The sequence below is a fragment of the Cynocephalus volans genome, chromosome 7 (assembly GCF_027409185.1).
Source record: "Cynocephalus volans isolate mCynVol1 chromosome 7, mCynVol1.pri, whole genome shotgun sequence".
NCBI lineage: Eukaryota > Metazoa > Chordata > Mammalia > Dermoptera > Cynocephalidae > Cynocephalus > Cynocephalus volans.
Window position 1 is genome coordinate 52,090,923 of NC_084466.1, and position 18,066 is coordinate 52,108,988.

General features: G+C 37.9%; 1 protein-coding gene and 1 pseudogene across 4 annotated transcripts in view; one reads left to right on the forward strand and one right to left on the reverse strand.

Moving 5' to 3' along the window:
- The window catches only part of DIAPH3 (diaphanous related formin 3), a 493,080-nt gene that overhangs the window by 349,538 nt on the left and 125,476 nt on the right, over positions 1-18,066 (forward strand). The window lies entirely within an intron of this gene.
- Positions 8,081-9,823, reverse strand: LOC134382080 (tigger transposable element-derived protein 1-like; annotated as a pseudogene).

The following is an 18,066-nucleotide window of genomic DNA, read 5'->3' on the forward strand; positions in this document are numbered from 1 at the left end:
GATCATACAGTATTATTTTTCACCATGATTACTCAGCAGCTGGGGTATAATGCCAAGAAGATGGAATTTTGGGTTCATTTATATCTTAATAGGAGTCTAGAAAAGGAGGACAATGTAGGAGGGAAGTAAGATACTGGCCAGTGAACCATGGTCTAAGTGATGAACTACAGGGTCTAAGCTAGATAGGCAAGGATATGAAGACAGTGGGTCCAGGGCATTGGAGATTTTTATGGATAGATGACAGAGAGGAATGAGGACAGGGGTCAGAGTGGTTGTACGAATTTAAGTTACTAGAAGTAAAACAGTTTTTTGTGGTGACCAGGTTCAGATTACAGCCATGGGAGTGGGAGGCGGAAAGTAGAGAGAAGGGATCTGTCCCTGGAGATGAGGAGGTCAGGAACTGAGAAGATCTACTGCTGGATTAATTATGCACATGAAACTGAATTCACGCAGGATGATGGCAGAACCTGGCTTGAAGAGGAAGTCTGAATCAGATGACAAAGTCTATTCTGAATGAGAGGATAAATCGGTGCATGAGCAATGGCAGTGATATAAACAAATGACACATGTGTCAAAGGAGAGTGCTTTTTACATGAGTGGGGAGAAGTGACAGTCTGAGATAGCAGCAAAGATCAGAGAGAAAACATCCACTTCCCTGTCCTCCACCTGCACCCCACAGACTTTAGGCACATGAGGTCTGAGGGGATGAGCAACATCTACTAGAAAGGAGCAGTGGAGACCATCTCTGTAGTTTCCAGGTAGAGTCCATTTCTAATTAAGGTAACAAGGTGAAGGGGATGTTTGCTGAAGAAGCTTGAGATAGATTGTTTATGCTAATAATGCTGGAGAAAATAAAGGTCAGGAGGGCATTATTTTGGGAGCAGTGGTGACTAAGAATGAGAGTGATGGTAGTTTATCTCACCTCAAGGTTTTATCCCAACTATAGTGATCAGCCCGTGGAGGGGCTTTAGGGGGGGGGGGGCAGAAGGTGACTGCAGATTGGACTGATTCTAATATTTGCAGATACTCCTGGTCTCAGGAGAAGGGGGATGTCTCTGGTCTTTGTGAGGAAAGAGTCATCTGTGAGTGACCTGCATCTCTCTTATTGTCAAGTTCTGGGGAAAGTCTTCTGGCTCCTAGTGAATTTGGGGAACCCAAGTCTGTGCTTTCTTGATTGAGTTCCGTACTATGAAAGCTACTATCTTTGTTCCTTAAGGCATTTCCCAAAACACCTTTAAGTTTCTCAATAAAGCTAAGGATCTAAATACTTCTCAATTATCATGTAATACCTCTTTATCAAGAAAAGTCTATACTTATTGGAAAGAATGAATTTTAGAATCACAAAGATATTAGTTCAAATTTCCCCTCTGCTACCTACCCCTTGTAGAGCTTCGGGCACATTGTTTTATCCCCTTGAGCTCCAGTTTCCCTGGCTTTAAAATAAATCTGATAATATTTACTTTGCACGGGTGGAGTAGGAATTAAGTTAGAAAATCTGGGTAAAGTGCTCCACACAGACCCTAGTACACAGGCATTCAATCAAAGTGGTAGTTTCTGGTAAATGTTAATTCATATTTAGAATTTTTTGTTCTTTATTTTATACGTTCCATATTTCCTAAATAAAAATATCCTCAAAGTTACCTAACATCAGATTTTATTTGGGGTCTTCTGTATTCATTTTGTCAGCTTTTTGTAGTCCGGGGGTGTGGGGGCATGTTTCTTCCATTGTTCTCTTGAAAGAGTTTAGCACATTTTTGACTCCAGGTTTTTTTTTTGGCAATTGTTAATGAGTTCATTGAAAGTTCAGTTGTCTCCCATTTTCATTTCTCTGTTATTTGCTTTCTTCTGAAGCATACATCAATTCCTTTCCCTCCCTACTTTCTACTCATTCAGATTTGTCTTATTGTGCTTGCTGACTTCTTTTCTTTCAAAACTATGTTACTGTTATTCTGATTAGGATTTTTAAAATTTCTTCAGTTTTTTATATGAATGCTACGATTTCTGCATCTGATTGGGGAAAGGATAGGGAGAGAACACCATACTTTAGCAGAATAAATCTGTATTTCTCCTTTGAAGTGAAACAAAAAGATAATGAATACATAAAGTACTTTGAACAAAAAATTCATGTTAGAAACAAATCAAGAGTTTGAATCTAGTAAACTTGTTCAGGCAAGATTGGCAGCAGTGAGGTGGGCTTTAGCCAAGAAGATTCTTGACACCTAAAATGCTAACACACAAATTTCCAATTTACCATGAAACCTATAGAGTCCCATGTGTCAAAGTACTAATAAAGCCTATGTTCAGAAACTTAAATACAGCCACAGGTGTCAAAGAATAATCCCTGAAATCATCACTGGGTAGTCAGTTATAGTTTACCTCCACTACCTCTGTATTAAGCGATTTCATAGCACCCTGCTTTCTTTTTTGTAGCAGTCATTATATAGGTAGTCACTAATTATGTGTTGAAATAGCTCTTAAATTCTAAGTCTGTGGGAACAGGGGCTGGGGCTGCTCTAATGTCTGACACTTAGTCCTTAGTGCAGTCTCATATTTATAGAATTGAATTGAACTACAGATTGTATATAGTTTTATATTTCCAGCTACTTCTTCAACAGTTTAACTAATCTGCCAGAACCTCAAAATCAATTCATCTAAAACCTAACTTATCATGTTCCACATAAAACCTGATTTTTATGTTCTCATTTTGGGTTAATGATACCACCATTTTCCCAGCCACCCAGGCTTGACACCTTCACACTGTGCCAGCTTTAATCACAGTGAAGTACAGTTTTGATAATTTCACACCTTTCAAAAACATTCCATGGCAGTTTTTCGGCCATGAATCCCAGCTCCCACAGCCTGCCTTGCTGACCTTATTTCCCCTCCTTGCAGCGTGTACCATATGCTGCTGTCAGAGCATGACTGGTGGGGCCCCTCTGGGCCCCATGCAGTGTTCCAGCCACCACTCAGTGCCTCCTCGTGGCCTCAAGTGCACTTATCCCAGCTTCTCCTGAAAGAAATTTCTGTGAAATTACTGATACTATTCCCTAGCTCCCTCCCCACTTTCTTTTTTTTTTTTGATTCATGATGTTGAATTCAGCATTTTCTCATTTCATTCTTTGTTCAAAAATTTCACAAAGAAAAAAAGCCATTGAAAAGTCTTTTAAAATTTTTTCAGTAATATAAGAAAATATTAAAACAAATCTAAAACATATCCTAATATATTTTCAATGGGAAGTAAGCATTTGCCATGCTTAAGCTTGCCAAGCTTATTTCTCAGAGCAAAGTGAAGCTCTTGTGGGTGACAAGTGAAGAATCTACCCAGAAGCGGTGGTGGTATGCCATGTAATTAACCTTTTCCTTTCTGGGTTACTCTGTGATTAAAGGGTCATGGGTGTTCCCTGTGTGGGAGAGTCACATCTTGTTAAATGTTATCATTTCACATCTGCAGTCAGATAATTTTTTCCCTAACATTCTGTGCTTGTGGAACTGAAGGCATCTGTTTGGTACCCTAGACCTTACATAACACACAAGGGCAACTACTATGGCAATATTGTTTTTGCGAGGGAGTCAATGCTGGCTTTTAAATTTTGCTTTCTTTAGTAATTGTTGGAATAAGTGACAGTGAACAAGCTCATCGGAGTTGGGCACTTGAATACATAAATGGGAGACATTTTAACAATCATTTATCTCTGGAAGAATTCAGTAGTGCCTTTCTTCAGAATTATGTGGTAGAATAATTGCTAAACTGGGAGTGGACTTTGCAGCTAATAGCCATGAATGGTCATAGAAAGGTCTGTGTCCAGTGTCCTCATTGGTAAAATAAAGGCTTGGCTCATTTAGTATATCTTGGTTAGTATCAACAATTTTAAATATGCTTCATTGTTTTTTATATCTCAACATATTCAAGTATATGGATGTCATAGTTCATTTAGTCAGTCTCTTGTAGATGGACATTTAGGTTGTTTCCAATCTCCTATTATTATAAACAACAATGTAATAAACATCCTTTACTTATGCCTTTGCAAACATGTGAGCTACATGTATGGGATAATTTTCTTAGAGAAAAACTATGTGCTCATATGGTATGTGCCATTTTATTTCTGATAAAAAAAATTGCTAAATTCCCTTCCAAAAAGATTGCATTAGTTTTATGTTTCTACCAACAATGTGTGAAATGACCTGTTTCCAAGCCTTCACTAATACTGATTTATACTAATTTTTAGTTGGTGCCATACTGGTAGATGAAAATGATCTCTCATTGATGTATTTAGAATACCTTTAATTATGAATGAGGTTGACGATTATATTCTATGTATACAGACTTGTTTATTTATTTACCTATGTTTATGATGGTGTCTTAGTCATTCAGGCTGCTGAAACAAAATACTATAAATTGGGTAGCTTATAAAAAGTAGAAATTTATATTGTATAGTTCTGGAGGCTGGGAAGTCCACAATCAAGGCACCAGCAGATTCGGTATCTGGTGAGGGCCTGTTACCTGGTTTGTAGGTAACCCTGTAGCTGTGTCCTCTCATGGTGAAAAGGACATAGACAGTTCTCTGGGGTTGCTTTTATAACGGCATAATTCCATTCATGAGGTTTCTGCCTTCATGATTTAATCACCTCTCAAAGGCCCCACTAACTAATACCATCCGCTATGGTTTGAATGTCCCCTTCAAAACTCATGTTAAAACTTAATCCCCCTATGTGGCAATATTAAGAGGTGAGGCCTTTAGGATGTGATTGGATTATGACTAGATTAATCCATTCATGGATTAATGGATTATTTGTGATCACGGGAGTGGCTATATAAAAAGAGGAAGAGAGACCTGAACTGGCATGACAACATGCTCTTACCCTCTTTTCATGTGATGCCCTATGCTGCCTCGGGACTGCAGAAAGTCCCCACCAGAAAGAAGTCCATCACCAGATGTGCCCCCTCAACCTTAGATTTTCCAGCCTCCAAAACTGCAAGAAATAAAATCTGTTTCTTTATAAAATACCAGTTTCACATATTCCATTTTAAGCAACAGAAAACGAGCTTAAGCTGCTATCATCTTGGGTGTGAGGATTTCAACATATGAATTTTGGGGGGACACAAACATTCAGACCATAGCAGATGCGTTCCCTGAACATATTTGCCCATTCGTTGATCTTTTTCTTACTGAGTTACTTGTTCCTTAGTTCAAGAAAATCAGTCCTAGAGAATGCATGTGTTTCAAATATTTTTTCCAGCTTATCCTTTCATTGTTTATGTGTAGTTTTTTGTTATTGTTTTTACGATTTGGGGGTTTGGGTTTTTTTCTTAGATCTTCCTATTTCAGAACTAATGAAAATATACTTTTTTTATAATGTCTGCTGTACTTTCACAATTTAATATTTTAATGTTGAAATGTTTGATCCACTTGGAATTTATTTTGGTGTACATAGTAAGGTAATGTCCAAAGAGACTGTTGCCATCACAGTAGTTATTGAACATTTTCTTATCCCCTGCTGATTTGAAATGCCACCTTTATCATGAATTGACTTTTCATGTGTTTTTGATAGGAATTATTAAGAACAGTACATATCATACATTATTGTCTGAACTTACTTGACCAAAGAACCACCTCCTTTACCCCTCCAACAGGTACACATGTCACAGTATATTAATATTACCATTGTTTCCTGGTTATTTATACAGTTAAAATTTAATCATGGTTTATTCATGACATCCAAGAATAAATTTTTTTTTAAGGCTGGAGAGTTCGCGTAAGAATAATCCTTGATTTTATAAATGTCATCTCTGTAATCCTGTTTTATATGACATGAAATTATTTAGATTCAAACTTGGAGACAGTGTAATAAATTGTATAATAATTATGGTTTACAGATTCTAATGTGTCTGTAAAATGTTTTTCACTTAAACTTAGAAAATATAGCCTTATGTTTTATCCAGAGCAACTACAGGAATGGCCCTGTGGTCTGTGCTCTTAGTTCCGAGATGGCTGCCACAGATCCAGGCGTGTTCAAGACAGGAAGAAGGGTTGCAACATACGATGGCAGTCGTACCTGCCCAATTCCAGTTCATATTTAAGACTAGAAAAAGGAGAGTGTTATCAACATTTACCCCTTTTATTCCCAGAAACACCATAGCAGATACCCACTTATGCCTTATTGAACAGAAGGGCTTCCTATGGCCACCTTTGGCTTAGCTGAAAGGGAGCCTCTTGGAGAATGAGGTTTTAGCTTTTCCAGCCTCTGGTTGAAGAGGACAAGGAAGGACAGGGCAGGGAATGGATGCGTTGCGTTGGTCAGTCAGCAATACGTGCCATATTGGTGAACAAGAATAGTCATCATAATATCAAACATAATAGCTTAAATTTATATATTAGACTAGTATTTATTAGTCCCCATGTGGGGGATTGTTCTAAGCTTTTTACACACGAGGGGTCTTCAAAAATTTCACGGAAATGTTCAGATTGTCTTTTAATTCTAATTTTTCCACGAACTTTTTGAAGTACCCTCTTATTAGCTCACTTAATACTCAAAACAGCCTTTTAAGGTAAATATTGTTATTATCCCCATCTGAAAGCTATGGGAGGCACAAAGAGATGAAGACGGTCTTTAAGGGCATGCAGGTGGTAAGAGCAGAACTAAGATTCAAGCCCAGGAGTCTGACTCTGACTTTGCCTTTTACTGCTCTATTTTACAGGGTTGGGGGAGGGACACTTCCTTCTTTGTAAAATATTATGATCTTTTCGTCTAACTTATAATGAGAAATATACTTAATCCCAGTTGTACAAATAATGAAGAATAGGGGAGAAAAACGGAAATGTTAAACTTTTTTTAAAAATAAAATTCCACTTCTTATGGTTGAGCCAGTCGTTTAATTACAGTATAAAGAGAACTGTCCTGATTATCATTTTATCAGTTAATTCCCAGTGAAAGTTGGCTTTCTAACTCCCTTGACTCAAATAAATGTTCACTTTCACATCTGGATTAAGACAAGTTCAAAGACTTTAAGTTATTCCTGTCTTTTTGCTATCTGGTTTAAGTAGTGTTTTTTGCTTTGTTCTAGATGGTTAAAGACTGACCTAGGTTACCAAGAAAAACCATATAATCTGTATCCCAAAGCTTTGTAACCAGCAGCATAGAACAATAATTCATGTAATTATGTTAGGGAAATTGTCTCATGTTTTTTTAGAAGGAGTTGGGCTAAACTATGAGCCTATGAATTTTGTGTATCAGCTACCCACTTTGAACAATTTTGTGGGAAACTGAACTTTTCTTCCCTGTTCACATTCCAAATTCCAGGTTATAATGTTTTAATCACTTACGACCACTGAAATCATATACAGTGTGGTAAGACTTAAAGAAGGTATATCAGAAAACAATGGGAAGTAATAGGAGGACTTATAAAAGCACATGTAAAGTCAACACAGTGGGAAATGGTCATTGGTTAGAACAGTCATTTTTTTCCTAAAATCCTCTTCACATAGTAGTTTGCCTTTTGGCTTACCCTAGCTCTTTTTTCTTAACAGTATACACACTCTCCCTAAAAGAGCTCATGCTCTACTGTAATTTCAATATCCACAACAACAAAGATTAACTGTTACTAAGCTCTTACTCTGTGCAAGCAAGCACTCTGCTGAGCATTGTACATGATTTATTTCGTCTAATCTTCCCAATAATTTCATGAAGTAGGTACTTTTCTTCTTCCCATTTTGAAGTTGGGGGGGTGAATGGGGGAAGTTTGAGGGTTAGGAAGTTTAAGTAATTTGCCAAAGTCACACTGATGTTAAATTGAAAGGTCATTATTTAAATCTAAATTGTTTGAATTTAAAACTTGTGTTCTCCACCACTTCCGTGTGCTTGTACTCTTTTACATTGTTTCTGGTTATAGGCATTTCAGAGATGTTGGGGGTTTTGCTCCACATGACTGCAATAAAGCAGGTCACACCAAGTTTTTGGTTTCTCAGTGCATATAAAAGTTATGTTTATACTGTACTGAAGACTATTAAGTGTACAATAGTATTATGTTAAAAAAAATACCTAAATTTAAAATATTTTATTGCTAAAAGTGCTAACAATCATCTCAGCCTTCAGCAAGTCATAATCTTTTTGCGGGTGGAGGGTCTTGCCTCGATGTTGATCAGGGTGGTGGTTGCTATGGGTTGCTAAGGTTGGGGTAGCTATGGCAATTTTTAAAAATCAAACAGTGAAGTTTGCTACATCAGTTGAGTCTTCCTTTCATGAAAGATTTCTCTGTAGCATGCGATGCTGTGTGATAGCATTTTACGTACAGTAGAACTTTCAAAATTGGAGTCAGTCCTCTCAAACCCTGCCATCGCTTTATCAACTAAGTTTATGTAATATTCTAAATCCTTTGTTATTTCAACAGTGTTCACAGCATCTTCACCAGGAGTGGATTCCATCTCAAAAACTTTATTTGCTCATCCATAAGAAGCAACTCCTCATCCATTAAAGTTTTACCATGAGATTGCAGCAATTCAGTCACATCTTTAGGCTCCACTTCTTATTCAGGTTCTTTTCCTATTTCCACCACATCTGCAGTGATTTCCTCCACTGAAATCTTGAACCCCTCAAAGTCGTCCATGAGGGCTGGAATTGATTTTTTCCAAACTCCTGTTAATGTTGATATTTCAACCTCCTCCCATGAATCAAGAATGTTCTTACTGACATCCAGAATGCTGAATCCTTTCCAGAAGGTTTTCCATTTTCTTTGCCCAGATCCATCAGAGAAATCACTATCTATGGCATCTACATCCTTATAAAATGTATTTCTTAAATAATAAGATTTGAGGGTCAAAATTACTCCCTAATCCATTGGCTGCAGAATGGATGTCATGTTAGCAAGTGTGAAAACAACACTAATTTCCTTGTACAGCTCCATCAGAGCTTTTGGGTGACCAGGTACATTGTCAATGGGCAGTAATATTTTGAAAGGAATCTTTTTTTCTGAGCAATAGATCCCAATAGTTGACTTAAAATATTCAATAAACCATGCCGTAAACTGATGTGCTGTCATCCAGGCTTTGTTGCTTTATTTGTGTAGCAGAGCACAGGCAGAGTAGGTTTAGCATAATATCTAGGGCCTTGGATTTTGAGAGTGGTAAATGAGTGTTGACTTCAACTTAAAGTAACCACCTGCATTAGCCCCTAACCAGAGAGTCAGGCTATCCTTTGAAGCTTTGAAGCCAGGCATTGACTTCTCTCTAGCTATGAAAGTCCTAGATGGCATCTTCTTCCAATATTAGGCTGTTTCATCTACATTGAAAATCTCTTGTTTTGTGTGGCCACCTTCATCAATGATCTTAGCTAAATCTTCTGGATAACTTGCTGCAGCTTCTACATCAGTACTTGCTGCTTTACCTTGCCCTTATATGTTATGGAGATGGCTTCTTTCCTTAAACCTCATGAACCAACCATTGCAAGCTTCAAACTTTTCTTCTGCAGCTTCCTCACCTCTCTCAGCCTTCATAGAATTGAAGAGTTAGGGCCTTGCTCTGGATGAGGCTTTGGCTAAAGAGAATGTTATGGCTGTTTTGATCTTCTATCCAGACCTTCTCCATATCAGCAATAATGCTGTTTCACTTTCTTATCATTTGTGTGTCCACTGGAGTAGCACTTTTAATTTCCTTCGAGAATTTTTTTTTTTTGCTTTCATGACGTGGCTAACTGCTTGGTGCAGGAGGCCTAGCTTTCAGCCTGTCTCAGCTTTCAACATGCCTTCCTTTCTAAGCTTCATCATTTCTGGCTTTTGATTTCAAGTGAGTGACAGGTGACTCTTCCTTTCACTTGAACACTTAGACACCATTGTAGGGTTATTAATTGGCCTAATTTCAATATTGTGTCTCAGGGAGTAGGGAGGCCTGTGGAAAGCGAGAGAGATGGGGGAACCACTGGTCAGAGGAGAAGTCAGAATACACACATTATCAATTAAGTTTGTCATCTTAAATTGGCATGGTTTGTGGTGCCCAAAACAATTACGATAGTAACATCAGACATCACTGACTACATATCACTGTAACAGATATAATAATAATGAAAAAGTTTGAAATATTGCAAGAAGTACTAGAATGTGACACAGAGACACAAAATGAACACATGCTCTTGGAAAAATGGTGCTGATAGACTTGACTTGTTCAGTGTAGGGTTGCCACTAACCTTCAATTTGTAAACAATGTGAAGCACGACAAAGCAAAACTCAGTAAAACAAGGCATGACTGTGTGACCTGCATACTTCTAAGTTACATCTATTAGCGTAACCAGTTTCTCTCCCGCAAGTTTTAACTCTGTGAATCCATCAACCCTCTGGACACCTTTAATCACTTTGTGGTTGGATATCGCGTAAACATCTTAACATATCCAGAGTTGACTCTTCTCTGGGCTCAGCCCATTCTACCACCAAAGATGATTCTGTACTTGGTGAATGTCATCAACATGCATCCAGGTGTCCAAGTCAGATCCTGCAAATCAGCCTCAGCTTTATTTATTTATGTTCTTCACATCCATGCAGACCAAGATGTTTTATTCTTCCTCCTCTTTTTCATTTTTTATCACCTCTATTCTCTTATTTGAGCCCTGCAATTACATTTTGCCTAGATTTAAATCACTAAACATGCCTCTTCTTATTTTCCTCGCCCTAAGTCTCTTCTCGGAATCTTTCTAAAGTAGAAATTTGACCATATTTCTTCCTAGTTTAAAGTTAGTTAATAGCTCCCTTAAAGATAAAACCCAGACTTCATAGCGTGGCACATTTAGCCCTTGCTGACTTGGCCTCTGCCTGCTATTCAGCTTCACTCTCAGCACGCCTGCACTGGGTCCTCACTCTTTCTCCTCATATGTGAGTTCTCTCCGGTAGTTCCGGTTCCTCCAGAAATCCTGCCTTGTACAGCTTTTCTTTTTCTTTTCTTTTTTTTTTTAATTTTATTTTGTCGATATACATTGTGGCTGATTATTGCTTCCCATCACCAAGACCTCCCTCCCTTCTCCCTCCCCCCCTCACCCCAACAATGTCCTTTGTGTTTGCTTGTGTATCAACTTCAAGTAATTGTGGTTGTTATATCTTCTCCCCCCCCCCGGTTTTGTGTGTGTGTGTGTGTGTGTGTGTGTGTGTGTGTGTGTGTGTGTGTGTGTGTGTGTGTGTGTGTGAATTTATAAATTAATTTTTAGCTCCCACCAATAAGTGAGAACATGTGGTATTTCTCTTTCTGTGCCTGACTTATTTCACTTAATATAATTCTCTCGAGGTCCATCCATGTTGTTGCAAATGGCAGTATTTCATTCGTTTTTATAGCTGAATAGTATTCCATTGTGTAGATGTACCACATTTTCCGTATCCACTCATCTGATGATGGACATTTGGGCTGGTTCCAACTCTTGGCTATTGTAAAGAGTGCTGCGATGAACACTGGGGAACAGGTATACCTTCGACTTGATGATTTCCATTCCTCTGGGTATATTCCCAACAGTGGGATAGCTGGGTCGTATGGTAGATCTATCTGCAGTTGTTTGAGGAACCTCCATACCATTTTCCATAGAGGCTGCACCATTTTGCAGTCCCACCAACAATGTATGAGAGTTCCTTTTTCTCTGCAACCTCGCCAGTATTTCTCGTTCAGAGTCTTTTGGATTTTAGCCATCCTAACTGGGGTTAGGTGGTATCTCAGTGTGGTTTTGATTTGCATTTCCCGGATGCTGAGTGATGTTGAGCATTTTTTCATATGTCTGTTGGCCATTTGTATATCTTCCTTAGAGAAATGCCTACTTAGCTCTTTTGCCCATTTTTGAATTGGGTTGCTTGTTTTCTTCTTGTAAAGTTGTTTGAGTTCCTTATATATTCTGGATATTGATCCTTTGTCAGATGTATATTTTGCAAATATTTTCTCCCACTCTGTTGGTTGTCTTTGAACTCTGTTAATTGTTTCTTTTGCTGTGCAGAAGCTTTTTAGTTTGATATAATCCCATTTGTTTATTTTTCCTTTGGTTGCCCGTGCTTTTGGGGTCGTATTCATGAAGTCTGTGTCCAGTCCTATTTCCTGAAGTGTTTCTCCTATGTTTTCTTTAAGAAGTTTTATTGTTTCAGGGTGTATATTTAAATCCTTAATCCATTTTGAGTTGATTTTAGTATACGGTGAGAGGTGTGGATCTAGTTTCATTCTCCTGCATATGGATATCCAGTTATCCCAGCACCATTTGCTGAAGAGGCAGTCCCTTCCCCAGTGAATAGGCTTGGTGCCTTTGTCAAAGATCAGATGGCAGTAAGTGTGTGGGTTGATTTCTGGATTCTCTATTCTATTCCATTGGTCAGTGTGTCTGTTTTTATGCCAGTACCATACTGTTTTGGTTATTATAGCTTTGTAGTATAGCTTAAAGTCAGGTAGTGTTATGCCTCCAGCTTTATTTTTTTTGCTCAGCATTGCTTTGGCTATGCATGGTCTTTTATTGTTCCATATAAATGTCTGAATAGTTTTTTCCATTTCTGAGAAAAATGTCTTTGGAATTTTGATGGGGATTGCATTGAATTTGTATATCACTTTGGGTAGTATGGACATTTTCACTCTGTTGATTCTTCCAATCCAAGAGCATGGGATATCTTTCCATCTTCTTGTATCCTCTCTAATTTCTCTCAGCAGTGGTTTGTAGTTCTCATTATAGAGATTTTTCACATCCTTGGTTAACTCAATTCCTAAGTATTTTATTTTTTTGGTGGCTATTGTAAATGGGCAGGCTTTCTTGATTTCTCGTTCTGCATGTTCACTATTGGAGAAAAGAAATGCTACTGATTTTTGTTTGTTGATTTTGTATCCTGCTACTGTGCTGAAATCATTTATCAATTCCAGCAGTTTTTTTGTAGAGGTTTTAGGCTGTTTGATATATAGGATCATGTCATCTGCAAACAGGGACAGTTTGACTTCATCTTTTCCAATCTGGATGCCCTTTATTTCCTTCTCTTCTCTGATTGCTCTGGCTAGTACTTCCAACACTATGTTGAATAGGAGTGGTGAGAGTGGGCATCCTTGTCTAGTGCCTGTTCTTAAAGGAAAAGCTTTCAGCTTTTCCCCATTCAGGATGATATTGGCAGTGGGTTTGGCATATATGGCTTTAATTGTGTTGAGATACTTTCCCTCTATACCTAACTTATAGAGGGTCTTTGTCATGAATGAGTGCTGAACTTTATCAAATGCTTTTTCAGCATCTATAGAGATGATCATATGGTCCTTGTGTTTGAGTTTATTAATATGGTGTATCACATTTATTGATTTGCGTATGTTGAACCAACCTTGCATCCCTGGGATGAATCCCACTTGATCGTGATGAATAATTTTTCGTATGTGTTGCTGTATTCTGTTTGCTAGTATTTTAGTGAGGATTTTTGCATCTATATTCGTCAAGGATATCGGCCTGTAGTTTTCTTTTTTGGTTATATCTTTACCTGGTTTTGGTATCAGGATGATGTTTGCTTCATAGAATGAGTTTGGGAGATTTGCGTCCGTTTCAATCTTTTGGAATAGTTTGTAAAGAATCGGTGTCAATTCGTCTTTGAATGTTTGGTAAAATTCTGCTGTGAATCCATCTGGTCCTGGGCTTTTCTTTGTTGGGAGCCTTCTGATAACAGCTTCAATCTCCTTTATTGTTATTGGTCTGGTCAAATTTTTTACGTCTTCATGGTTCAGTTTTGGGAGCTTGTGTGTGTCCAGAAATTTATCCATTTCCTCCAGATTTTCAAATTTGTTGGCGTATAGTTATTTACAGTAGTCTCGAATGATTCCTTGTATTTCAGATGTTGTACAGCTTTTCTGACAGCTTTAGCAAGGCCTTCCCTCTTCCAGCAGCCCTGGCACTTTTAAAGTGATTCCCTACGTCTGAAGTGCCCAGGAAGCCTTCCATGACTGCCATGCCCTCTCCCTGTGCCCACGCTAGCCCACACTGGACATCTCTGTCACGATACTCGTCATGTTCTGTTGTGCCGCTACCTCTTCCTGCTCTTCTCAGAGGTAGCACTTTTAGGTCAAGAATCATTCTCTTCCTTCATCTTCTCTTCTTTCTCAGTCTTGTCCTTTTCCCTTTCAACATATGTTTTAGTTACTTTGTATTTACCAGTATAATGTCTACAAGTTCCTAAATTAAATATGATAGGCTCATAGCACAGTAAAATATCTTTTCTCTCACTCCTCTCAACCATCTCCCACTTCCCAGAGGCAATCACTTTTAATTCTTAGTTACTTCTTCTGGTATTTACCTTTCTATATTTGTCGATAATATGCGTAGACTGCTATTTATTAATTTTTATTTTAGACATTCATGAGTTCCTGATAACTAGTTGAGGATTTAGTTCCTTTATGCCCTCTCCCCACTTACGCTTGCCGTGTATACCCCTCCTCCTTTACCCCTGTTGTCTTTGTTAGAATTATGTCACAATGATGGTCAACAGAATAGCCAGTGTTTATAATATTGCAACTATGTAAATATTCTTCATGTCTCCTCTCTGAGTTCATTCCTGCTGCTATAATAAAAATACCTTAGACTAGGTAATTCATAAACAATAGAAATTTATTTCTTCTAATTCTGGAGGCTGGGAAGTCCAAGATCAAGGCACCAACAAATTCCATGTCTGGTAAGGGCTGACTCTCTACTTCATAGTTGGTGCCTTGTTGCTGTGTCCTCACATGGTAGAGAACCTCCTTTTTTAAAAAATTATTTTTAATTGGCACATAATTCTACATAATTATGGGGTATAATGTGATATTTGGGTACATGTATACAGTGTGTATGAGCAAATCAGGGTAATTTGCATATCCATCACCTCAAACATTTGTCACATCCATGTGTTGAGAACATTCAAAATCCCCTCTTCTATTCGAAATTATACAAAAAATCATTAACTGTAGTCACCCTACTGTGCTATTGAACACTAGAACTTATTCTTCCTAAGTGTAATTTTGTGTTTGTTGACCAACTTCTTCTTACCACCCCCCTGCCCCTCAGCCCTTAGTAACCACTATTCTACTCTCTACTTCTGTGAATCAACTTTTTTAGCTTCTACATATGAGTGAGGACAGGCAGTATTTATCTTTCTGTGCCTGGCTTATTTCAGTAATCCCATTCGTGACCTAATTACCTCATAAAGGCCTCACTTCTTAATAATATCACATTGGGGATGAAGTTCCAATTTATTAATTTTGGGGGCCAAAATTCAGACCATAGCATTTCCTACTGGACAACTTTGTTATCTTTAGGTTAATGCAAACTTATCTTTTTAAATTTGCTTACTCTTTGTGTATATATGTTACTGTTTTATCCAAAGCCTCTAATAGATCTGTGAAATAATCAGCATTTTTGCAAATGGTCCAACACAACAGATTTGCTTTCAGTTTCCTGGCCACAGTTCTCTCCTACAGCCCCGTTTCCTCCCATGTCATCTGACCTGGCTGCCCTGGGCCTGGGATATCCTGGGAATTACCTTTGCCACTTTGCTCTTTTGTCTCCTCCTCATACTGGATCTCATGTTTTCCTCTTACTTTTCTCCCTTGTTTTACAAAAGCACATCTTCCAGTCTCCTTCTAAGAAAGCATGTTATAGACACTTGTATATCTGAAAAATGTACATTTTTTTGGCCTCATCTTATTGGCAACACAACCATTTCTTCATTGGAAATAATTTCTCTTCAGAATTTGGAAACCATTTCTTTCCTGTCCTTTGGAATTCAGTGTTGCTCTTGAGAAATTCAGTCCCATTCTGGTTTCTTTCCTTTGTATGTGATCTGTTTTGGTTTTTTAGTTTGTTTGCTTTTTTTTTTTTTTTTTTTAAAGCTTCCTAGAATCTCTTAGGATCTTTGTTGTATCCTTAGTTATCTGAAATTTCAGTATTATACCTTGGCTGAAGAAAATGGAATAAAGGAAAGAATTTCTACCAGATCACTAACATATCTTTTTTCTCCTGCCTTTTGAAGTTAGGTGGTTCCCTAGATGCCACCTCTCCTGACTCAGTCACATACACTTCCAGAGTGCCATGAACACTTATGAGGGAAGGATAAAGTCTTATCCTGATATTTTTCAGGACCTTTCTAGGGCTCTGGCCCATAGTGCAGAATGAGTATTTTTTTTAATGTGGAATGACTTCCAAAAATACTACCTACGTTTTTGTCTGAATTTGAGGCCAGAATTTTCATCTGGCTTCTGGAAGTTATCTGGAGGTTCCTGCTAGCACCTTCCACTAACATGTCCAGAAGGAAACACATTATCTTCTCTAAACTTTGTCTTCCACCGAAAATCAATATTATTAAAACATTTCTTTTTATATTTTCTTTTCCTCCAGTCATAGGTCCTGGAGACCTCAGAGATATCCTTGGCAGCTCTTCTTGTCCTCATGTCCTACTGATTCTGCTTTAGAAATAACTCATTCCTTGCCCGCTCTCACCACTTCTATTTAACATAGTACTAGAGGTACTAGCCAGAGCAATCAGGCAAGAGAAAGAAATAAAGGGAATCCAGATTGGAAAAGATGAAGTCAAACTTTCTATATTTGCAGATGACATGATACTATATATAGGAAAACATAAAGACTCTATCAGAAAATTCTTAGAGCTGGTTAATAACTTCAGTAGCATTGCAGGATACAAAGTAAATGCCCCCAAATCAGTAGCATTTATATACTCAAATAATGAATTGACAGAAAGAGAAATACATTTACAACTGCCATGAAAAAAATAAGATAAATAGGGATCAGTTTAATTGGGGAGGTGAAAGACTTCTACAATGAGAACTACAAACCACTTCTGACAGAAATTAAAGAAGACACGAAAAGATGGAAAGATATTCCATGCTCCTGGATTGGAAGAATTAACATTGTGAAAATGTGTATACTGCCCAAAGCTATCTACAGATTCAGTGCAATCCCCATCAAAATACCAAACACATTCTCCACAGAAATGGAAAAAAACAATCTTACCTTTCATATGGAACAACAAAAGACCTCAAATAGCCAAAGCAGTCCTGAGCAAAAAAAATAAAACCAGAGGCATAATTTTACCTGACTTCAAATTATACTACAAAGCTATTGTAACCAAAACAGCATGGTGCTGGTATAAAAATAGACATTCAGACCAGTGTAGTAGAATTGAGAACCCAGAAATTACCCCTCAGGCTTACGGCCATCTGATATTGGACAAAGGCAACAAAAATCAACATTGGGGAAAAGACTGCCTCTTCAACAAGTTGTGCTGGGAAAACTGGATATCCATATGGAGAAGAATGAAACTAGATAGGCATCTCCCACCATACACTAAAATCAACTCAAAATGGATTAAAGACTTAAGTATAAGAACTGAAATTGTAAAATTACCAACGGAAAATATAGGTGAAACACTTCAGCAATTAGGTCTGGGCACAGGCTTTATGAACATGAGCCCAAAAGCACAAGCAGCAAAAGAAAAAATAAAATGGAACTATATCAAACTAAAAAGCTTCTTCACAGCAAAGGAAGCAAGAATGAAACAAAAACCTACAGAGTAGGAGACAATTTTTGCTAACTATGCATTCGACAAGGGATTAACATCCAGGATATCCATAGAACTCAAGCAATTATACAGTAAAAAAATAAATAACCCAATTAAAAAATGGGCAAAGGAGCTGAATAAACCTTTTTCAAAGGAAGACATGTAAATGTCCAACAGATACATGAAAAAATGCTCAACATCACTAGTCATCAAGGAAATGCAAATTAAAACTACATTGAGATACCACCTCACCCCTGTTAGACTGGCTATAGCCAAAAAGACGGTGAATAACAAATGCTGACAAGGGTGTGGAGAGAAGAGAACACTCCTACACTGTTGGTGGACTGTGAATTAGTACAACCACTATGGAAAACAGTATGGAGGTTTCTCAAACATCTATAGATAGCTCTTCCATATGATCCAGTAATCACTCTTCTGAGTATATACCCAGAGGAATGGAAATCATCATGTCGAAGGGATACCTGCACTCCCATGTTCATTGCAGCTCTGTTTACAATAGCCAAGATATGGAACCAAACTAGATGTTCATCGATGGGTGA